Genomic DNA, 8,286 nt, shown 5'->3' with positions numbered 1-8,286 from the left:
TGCAAAAATTATAGGGGATAAGTCTGCTGAGTATACCTGGTAAAGTGTATGGTAGAGTTATAATTGAAAGAATTAAGAGTAAGACGGAGAATAGGATAGCAGATGAACAAGGAGGCTTTAGGAAAGGAAAGGTAAGGGGTGTGTGGACCAGGTGTTTACGGATGAAACATATAAGTGGAACAGTATTTAGATAAGGCTAAAGAGGTCTTTGTGGCATTTATGGATTTGGAAAAGGCGTATGACAGGGTGGATAGGGGGGAGCAATGTGGCAGATGTTGCAAGTGTATGGTGTAGGAGGTAGGTTACTGAAAGCAGTGAAGAGTTTTTACTGAGGATAGTGAGGCTCAAGTTAGAGTATGTAGGAAAGATGGAAATTATTTCCCAGTAAAAGTAGGCCTTAGACAAGGATGTGTGATGTCACCGTGGTTGTTTAATATATTTATAGATGGGGTTATAAGAGAAGTAAATGCGAGGGTCTTGGCAAGAGGCGTGGAGTTAAAAGATAAAGAATCACACACAAAGTGGGAGTTGTCACAGCTGCTCTTCGCTGATGACACTGTGCTCTTGGGAGATTCTGAAGAGAAGTTGCAGAGATTGGTGGATGAATTTTGTAGGGTGTGCAAAAGAAGAAAATTAAAGGTGAATACAGGAAAGAGTAAGGTTATGAGGATAACAAAAAGATTAGGTGATGAAAGATTGAATATCAGATTGGAGGGAGAGAGTATGGAGGAGGTGAATGTATTCAGATATTTGGGAGTGGACGTGTCAGCGGATGGGTCTATGAAAGATGAGGTGAATCATAGAATTGATGAGGGGAAAAGAGTGAGTGGTGCACTTAGGAGTCTGTGGAGACAAAGAACTTTGTCCTTGGTGGCAAGAGGGGAATGTATAAGAGTATAGTTTTACCAACGCTCTTATATGGGTGTGAAGCATGGGTGATGAATGTTGCAGTGAGGAGAAGGCTGGAGGCAGTGGAGATGTCATGTCTGAGGGCAATGTGTGGTGTGAATATAATGGAGAGAATTCGTAGTTTGGAAGTTAGGAGGAGGTGCGGGATTACCAAAACTGTTGTCCAGAGGGCTGAGGAAGTGTTGTTGAGGTGGCCTTCGGACATGTAGAGAGAATGGAGTGAAACAGAATGACTTCAAGAGTGTATCAGTCTGTAGTGGAAGGAAGGCGGGGTAGGGGTCGGCCTAGGAAAGGTTGGAGAGAGGGGATAAAGGAGGTTTTGTGTGAGGGGCTTGGACTTCCAGCAGGCATGCGTGGCGTGTTTGATAGGAGTGAATGGAGACAAATGGTTTTAATACTTGACGTGCTGTTGGAGTGTGAGCAAAGTAACATTTATGAAGGGGTTCAGGAAAAGCCGGCAGGCGGACTTGGAGTCCTGGAGATGGGAAGTACAGTGCCTGCACTCTGAAGGAAGGGTGTTAATGTTGCAGTTTAAAAACTGTAGTGTAAAGCACCCTTCTGGCAAGACAGTGATGGAGTGAATGATGGTGAAAGTTTTTCTTTTTCGGGCCACCCTGCCTTGTTGGGAATCGGCCAGTGTGATAATACAAAAAAAAAAAATAGCAATGACACTAGGACAAGAAACTTAATTGTGTAACCGCATTTAATAGCTGAGTTACACTGAGCACAGTGTGTATTACACTGAGTTAATAAATGTAAGGAATAACTACACTGAAATACACTTTGAGCCTTTTAAAGTCTTAATACAGGCTTACAAGTGACAATTAACTGTCTATAAAGTGAAACACTGTTGCTGAAGGTCAGAAATAATCCTAGTGTAGAGGTGAAAGAAAGTTGACTAAGTTACACAGCAACTTGACAGTGAGAACACAACTTAAGTTGCACAGCATCATGACAGTGAGAACACAACTTAAGTTACACAGCATCATTACAGTGAGAACACAACTTAAGTTACACAGCATCTTGACAGTGAGAACACAACTTAAGTTACACAGCATCTTGACAGTGAGAACACAACTTAAGTTACACAGCATCTTGACAGTGAGAATACAACTTTGTTGTAGCCACAGTCATTGGCCAGGCTTCAAACACCTTTTATTGTACAGCAATAAAGGAATGGAACAGACTACCCGCACATGTCAAAGCCAGTCATAGCATGAACCAGTTCAAGAAGACTGCCGAAAGGTGTCTGATGAATGTAGCTACAGAAAGGGAGGAGAATGATTTTTTATTTTTTTTTTTAGCTAACACACGTGTAAATATAAATAACTCATTTTAACTTATTCCTAGTATTTCTCCTTTATAGTATAATAATAAGATATTATAACCTTTATATTATAATAATAAGGTATTAAAAGGACCCCAATGGAAATAAGTCACTCTGACATTTTTGTGTTATCCCAGGTACTTTACACACATGTTGTTGCTATGTATGATAATATGTGTGTGTTATCCCAGGTACTTAACACACATGTTGTTGCTATGTATGATAATATGTGTGTGTTATCCCAGGTACTTAACACACATGTTGTTGCTATGTATGATAATATGTGTGTTATCCCAGGTACTTAACACACATGTTGTTGCTATGTATGATAATATGTGTGTGTTATCCCAGGTACTTTACACACATGTTGTTGCTATGTATGATAATCTGTGTGTGTTATCCCAGGTACTTTACACACATGTTGTTGCTATGTGTGATAATATGTGTGTGTTATCCCAGGTACTTTACACACATGTTGTTGCTATGTATGATAATCTGTGTGTGTTATCCCAGGTACTTTACACACATGTTGTTGCTATGTATGATAATGTGTGTGTGTTATCCCAGGTACTTTACACACATGTTGTTGCTATGTATGATAATCTGTGTGTGTTATCCCAGGTACTTTACACACATGTTGTTGCTATGTATGATAATATGTGTGTGTTATCCCAGGTACTTTACACACATGTTGTTGCTATGTATGATAATATGTGTAACTGTGTATACCTGAATAACATTACTTATTAAAAACACTAAGAAAAGAAGAAGAAGAAGAAGAAGAAGAAGAAGAAGAAGAAGAAGAAGAAGAAGAAGAAGAAGAAGAAGAAGAAGAAGAAGAAGAAGAAGAAGAAGAAGAAGAAGAAGAAGAAGAAGAAGAAGAAGAAGAAGAAGAAGAAGAAGAAGAAGAAGAAGAAGAAGAAGAAGAAGAAGAAGAAGAAGTAATAGTAGTAATAGTAGTAATAGTAGTAATAGTAGTAATAGTAGTAATAGTAGTAATAGTAGTAATAGTATTGGTAAATAACATCTGTCAAACATAACTGAACCATCAATATTCTGTCAAACAAAACTGTCTCATTTAACTCTGTTGTTGCTCCAACTTCCATACAAAACTAATTACTCACATGGTCCCATTATATTTCTACTGTAACTTAGTAAGTTCCTTTATCTCCAACATGTTTATTCAGTCATCCCACAAAACTGAAGATCAATGAATGAGTTTAAAATAATAAATCATATTTTTAAAAGTGTACTTCTTGTACATTATGTACCTTTTATTGTACATATAACTGTAGTTAACTGTTGTACAAGTTTTACTTAACTCAATATTATTGTACATATAACTGTAGTTAACTGTTGTGCAAGTCTTACTTAACTCAACATTATTGTACATATAATTGTAGTTAACTGTTGTACAAGTTTTACTTAACTCAACATTATTGAATCACATTACAACATTAAGTCATATTTTTAAAAATTGTACCATTGTTTATTAGCTACCTTTGTTATTTTGTATTTTTGTCTGAAATGTCTTACATACTAGTTAATGGCTTTGTTTTGTGTCCATCAGTGTTTTATTAAATGTAAACTTTATTAACTTTGTACAACTTAAAACAAACAAATGAATTTGAAGCTTGAATTGTTTAATGACACTAAACAGTTAGTGTCCTACCCGCTATTAGTTAATGACACATTAATGACACATTAGTTAATGACACATTAGTTAATGACACATTTCAACATGTTTCCTTACACCTGTTGTCCTGTTCACCTAGCAGCAAGTAGGTACCTGGGTGTTAGTGGACTGGTGTGGGTGGCATCCTGGGTGGCCTGGCTGGCAATGTTCTTGCTTCACATACGGAGGGTCCGGGTTCGATTCCCGACGGGGTAGAAATATTTTGATGTGTTTCCTTACACCTGTTGTCATATTCACCTAGCAGCAAGTAGGTACCTGGGTGTTAGTGGACTGGTGTGGGTGGCATCCTGGGGGACAAGATTGAAGACCACAATGGAAATAAGACAGACAGTCCTGGATAACACACTGACTTTCTTGGGTTATCCTGGTTGGCTAGCCCTCCAGTGTTAAAAATCCCAACAAAATATAATATGTGTGACCTGGAGTTCTAACCCCACCCGTGGTATGCTTGATAAAAGTTCTACAGTGTTGTCTGGCCAACACTCAATATTTTTATTTGTTTTATCTAATTTTTAAGGAAACTCCATGGAACTTACAATAATAATAATAATGATAATAATAATAATAATAATAATAATAATAATAATAATAATAATAATAATAATAATAATAATATCCTCCTTATTACATTATTAACTCAAACATAAAAAAAATGAAATACCATTGTTATTGAATTTATACTAAATATATAAATGTAAAATATAAATCATAAATACACACACACACACACACACACACACACACACACACACACACACACACACACACACACACACAACTTCTTGGTGTTCTCTTTATCTGATCATTCAGAGTTTAATCATCTTTTGTGGAGGTGTTGAAGGCGTCTCAGTGTCCAGTGGACGCTTACGAGTCTTCTTGTTAGCAACTAGTAGATGATCTTTAACGTCTGCCAACAATACGCTCCCTTGTGGATCATTGCAGGAAGTATCTATATCATTATTGAATTCAGTCAACATTGACTTGACTATGTTGATTGCTGTAATATCCGGGTTATATTTCATCCTAATGGTGAACCAGCGGATGATGTCATCAGGGTCCGTGAGCGTGGAACTAACAACTAAGTCCATGAATGCTATAGCATGGTACACGCAGATACCAGCATACTCTCATACTTCACGAACACTTAGGAGTCTTCTAAAGCAGGGATGCTGGTTGTAGTAGTCATTTACTATTTTGTTGGCGAACCGAGGATTGCCGCCATTGTAGTAGATTAAGGTCCCATCTAGGCAGAAATACAGAGACAACGTGAGGGGTTTCCTTCATCACTACAAAGCGACCATGACCCTTGGGTAGAACATGTCCACCAAGTAGATAATCGCTGTATACAACTTTGCATCTTTTGCCGAATGAACGAGGAGTATTCTTAAGAATGGCGACGATATCAGACTTTCGCAATGGTTGAGTGACCTCCAGGAGAGGGTGATAATCACCAAGCATCAACTCTCATCCTCCTATGTACGTTTTCCAGTGCATTTATATCCATTCTGTAACATGGTGACCAAAATTGTGCAGCATAATCTAAATGAGGCCTAACCAAAGATATATAGAGTTGAAGAACAACTTGAGGACTTCTATTATTTATGATTCTTGATATGAAGCCAAGGATTCTGTTAGCTTTATTGTGAACACTAATGCACTGTTGTCTTGGTTTCAGATTACTGCTAACCAGAACTCCTAAATCCTTTTCGCAATTAGTAATATAAAGATCTACATTATTTAGTTTATATGTGGCATGGTTATTTTCCTGATCATCATTTAGAACTTTGAATTTAACTATACAGTGGACCCCCGCATAACGATCACCTCCGAATGCGACCAATTATGTAAGTGTATTTATGTAAGTGCGTTTGTACGTGTATGTTTGGGGGTCTGAAATGGACTAATCTACTTCACAATATTCCTTATGGGAACAAATTCGGTCAGTACTGGCACCTGAACATACTTCTGGAGTGAAAAAATATTGTTAACTGGGGGTCCACTGTATTAAACTGCACCTGCCACTTCTTCGACCACTGCATCAGTCTATTCAAATCATCCTGGAGTCCTCTAGTGTCCTCATTAGAATGAATTGGACAGCCTATTTTGGTGTCATCAGCATATTTGTATTTTAAAAATATTTTATATTTATGCTTTTAAGTTTGTTGACTTTACTATCTAATACTGTAGGGTACATTTGTACTACAACTTTTTTAATACCACAAACACGACAAGCCAAACACCATAACAGTTTACATGATTTATTATTGGGTCATATACAGGAGCTTGGATTACTGTCTAGTATCAAAACACTTCTCTAGGCTGAGGATGAGGCCTATGAGCAATGTAACCTTCGGTCTCTGCCGTATTTTATGGCATCTTCGATGCCATAAAATACGGTACAGTGGACCCCCGGTTTACGATATTATTTCATTCCAGAAGTATGTTCAGGTGCCAATACTGACCGAATTTGTTCCCATAAGGAATATTGTGAATTAGATTAGTCCATTTCAGACCCCCAAACATACACATACAAACGCACTTACATAAATACACTTACATAATTGGTCGCATTGGGAGCTGATCGTAAACCGGGGGTCCACTGTACTTTGTGTATCCTAATTTGTTACTAAGACCACAACAAGGTCTGTTTTAACTTAGCAGTTACACACAGTCAAGTGTGTTAATTTTGATCCATAAGACAGAACTACTGTATTACTTAAAGAATAAAAGAAAGAGTAGAGAATAAAAATTTTATGTCTTTGCAAAGGTTACAATGTGTAATTACAATTTTGATTTGTTAAGTACAAAGAAAGCCACTATCATGCCAGGAAATTTTGGGCAGATTAATCCTAATACATAATAACTACTTAAGTCAAGACAAGATAAGAGTGGTTAACTTTTAACAAATCTTCATTTTATCTTAATACTGTACTAATGCAAGGTAATTAATGTTGTTGCTAAATTATCTTAATACTGTACTAATGCAAGGTAATTAATGTTGTTGCTAAATTATCTTAATACTGTACTAATGCAAGGTAATTAATGTTGTTGCTAAATACACACTTAGCAAAATAATTACTTAAAGTTGCTTTTCATCACCTAAATATTCCTTCTGTTATTTATACAAGTTATTTCAGTATGATACTTTGTTTATACAGAAATGGATGACACTTGAGTGCACGTTTAAACCCCATGGTTATGTAGAGCATTTTGACACTTGAGTGCACGTTTAAACCCCATGGTTATGCAGAGCATTTTGACACTTGAGTGCACGTTTAAACCCCATGGTTATGCAGAGCATTTTGACACTTGAGTGCACGTTTAAACCCCATGGTTATGTAGAGCATTTTGACACTTGAGTGCACATTTAAACCCCATGGTTATGCAGAGCATTTTGACACTTGAGTGCACGTTTAAACCCCATGGTTATGTAGAGCATTTTGACACTTGAGTGCACGTTTAAACCCCATGGTTATGCAGAGCATTTTGACACTTGAGTGCACGTTTAAACCCCATGGTTATGTAGAGCATTTTCACACTTGAGTGCACGTTTAAACCCCATGGTTATGCAGAGCATTTTGGGCAAGCTTAAGCCTAACTTAAGACTACAAGGGCATAACTTACTACCTACAATTCTAGTGTAGAGTAAAATATTAGCATAAATGTAAACTTACCTTAGCATGAATGTAAACTTACCTTAGCATGAATGTAAACTTACCTTAGCATGAATGTAAACTTACCTTAGTGTGAATGTAAACTTACCTTAGTGTGAATGTAAACTTACCTTAGCATGAATGTAAACTTACCTTAGCATGAATGTAAACTTACCTTAGTGTGAATGTAAACTTACCTTAGTGTGAATGTAAACTTACCTTAGCATGAATGTAAACTTACCTTAGCATGAATGTAAACTTACCTTAGTGTGAATGTAAACTTACCTTAGTGTGAATGTAAACTTACCTTAGCATGAATGTAAACTTACCTTAGCATGAATGTAAACTTACCTTAGCGTGAATCTGAACTTACCTTTTGCTGCCAAAGACAATTTAAGGAAGCATTCTTCAAGGTTCCCACAAGGTTCAGGGTTAAGTACATCACTCTCCACTGAAAAAAATAATATACATATTGTATTGTACTTTATTTGTACACAGATTAATAGTGTATTAGTGGGTGATGACTAAACCTGTAGGGTCATACAGTGCCTAGGGGAATAAGATGCAATCAGATTTGATACAGGGGGAGTGCAGGTTCAATTCCTTGAATCAAAACCCCCTTCAGTGACATTTAAGACCCTCCTCCACTGGAACTGCTCAACTTTACCACAATACTTCATACATTACAATTCAGTTTTTTA

The 8,286-nt window shown here is 36.9% G+C and overlaps 1 long non-coding RNA gene across 1 annotated transcript in view; it reads right to left on the bottom strand.

The window, feature by feature from the left end:
- LOC138851841 (uncharacterized) overlaps positions 1-8,067 on the bottom strand; it is a 46,646-nt gene extending 38,579 nt beyond the window's left edge. The window contains exon 1 of the long non-coding RNA XR_011391429.1: positions 7,959-8,067. This is a non-coding gene — a long non-coding RNA (uncharacterized lncRNA). The remainder of the gene's footprint in view (positions 1-7,958) is intronic.
- Between the last annotated feature and the right edge of the window lie 219 nt (positions 8,068-8,286).

Source organism: Cherax quadricarinatus, unplaced genomic scaffold, assembly GCF_038502225.1.
Source record: "Cherax quadricarinatus isolate ZL_2023a unplaced genomic scaffold, ASM3850222v1 Contig2375, whole genome shotgun sequence".
NCBI lineage: Eukaryota > Metazoa > Arthropoda > Malacostraca > Decapoda > Parastacidae > Cherax > Cherax quadricarinatus.
The sequence above is the reverse complement of the archived record's forward strand: the minus strand, read 5'-3'. Positions and strand labels throughout refer to the sequence as shown.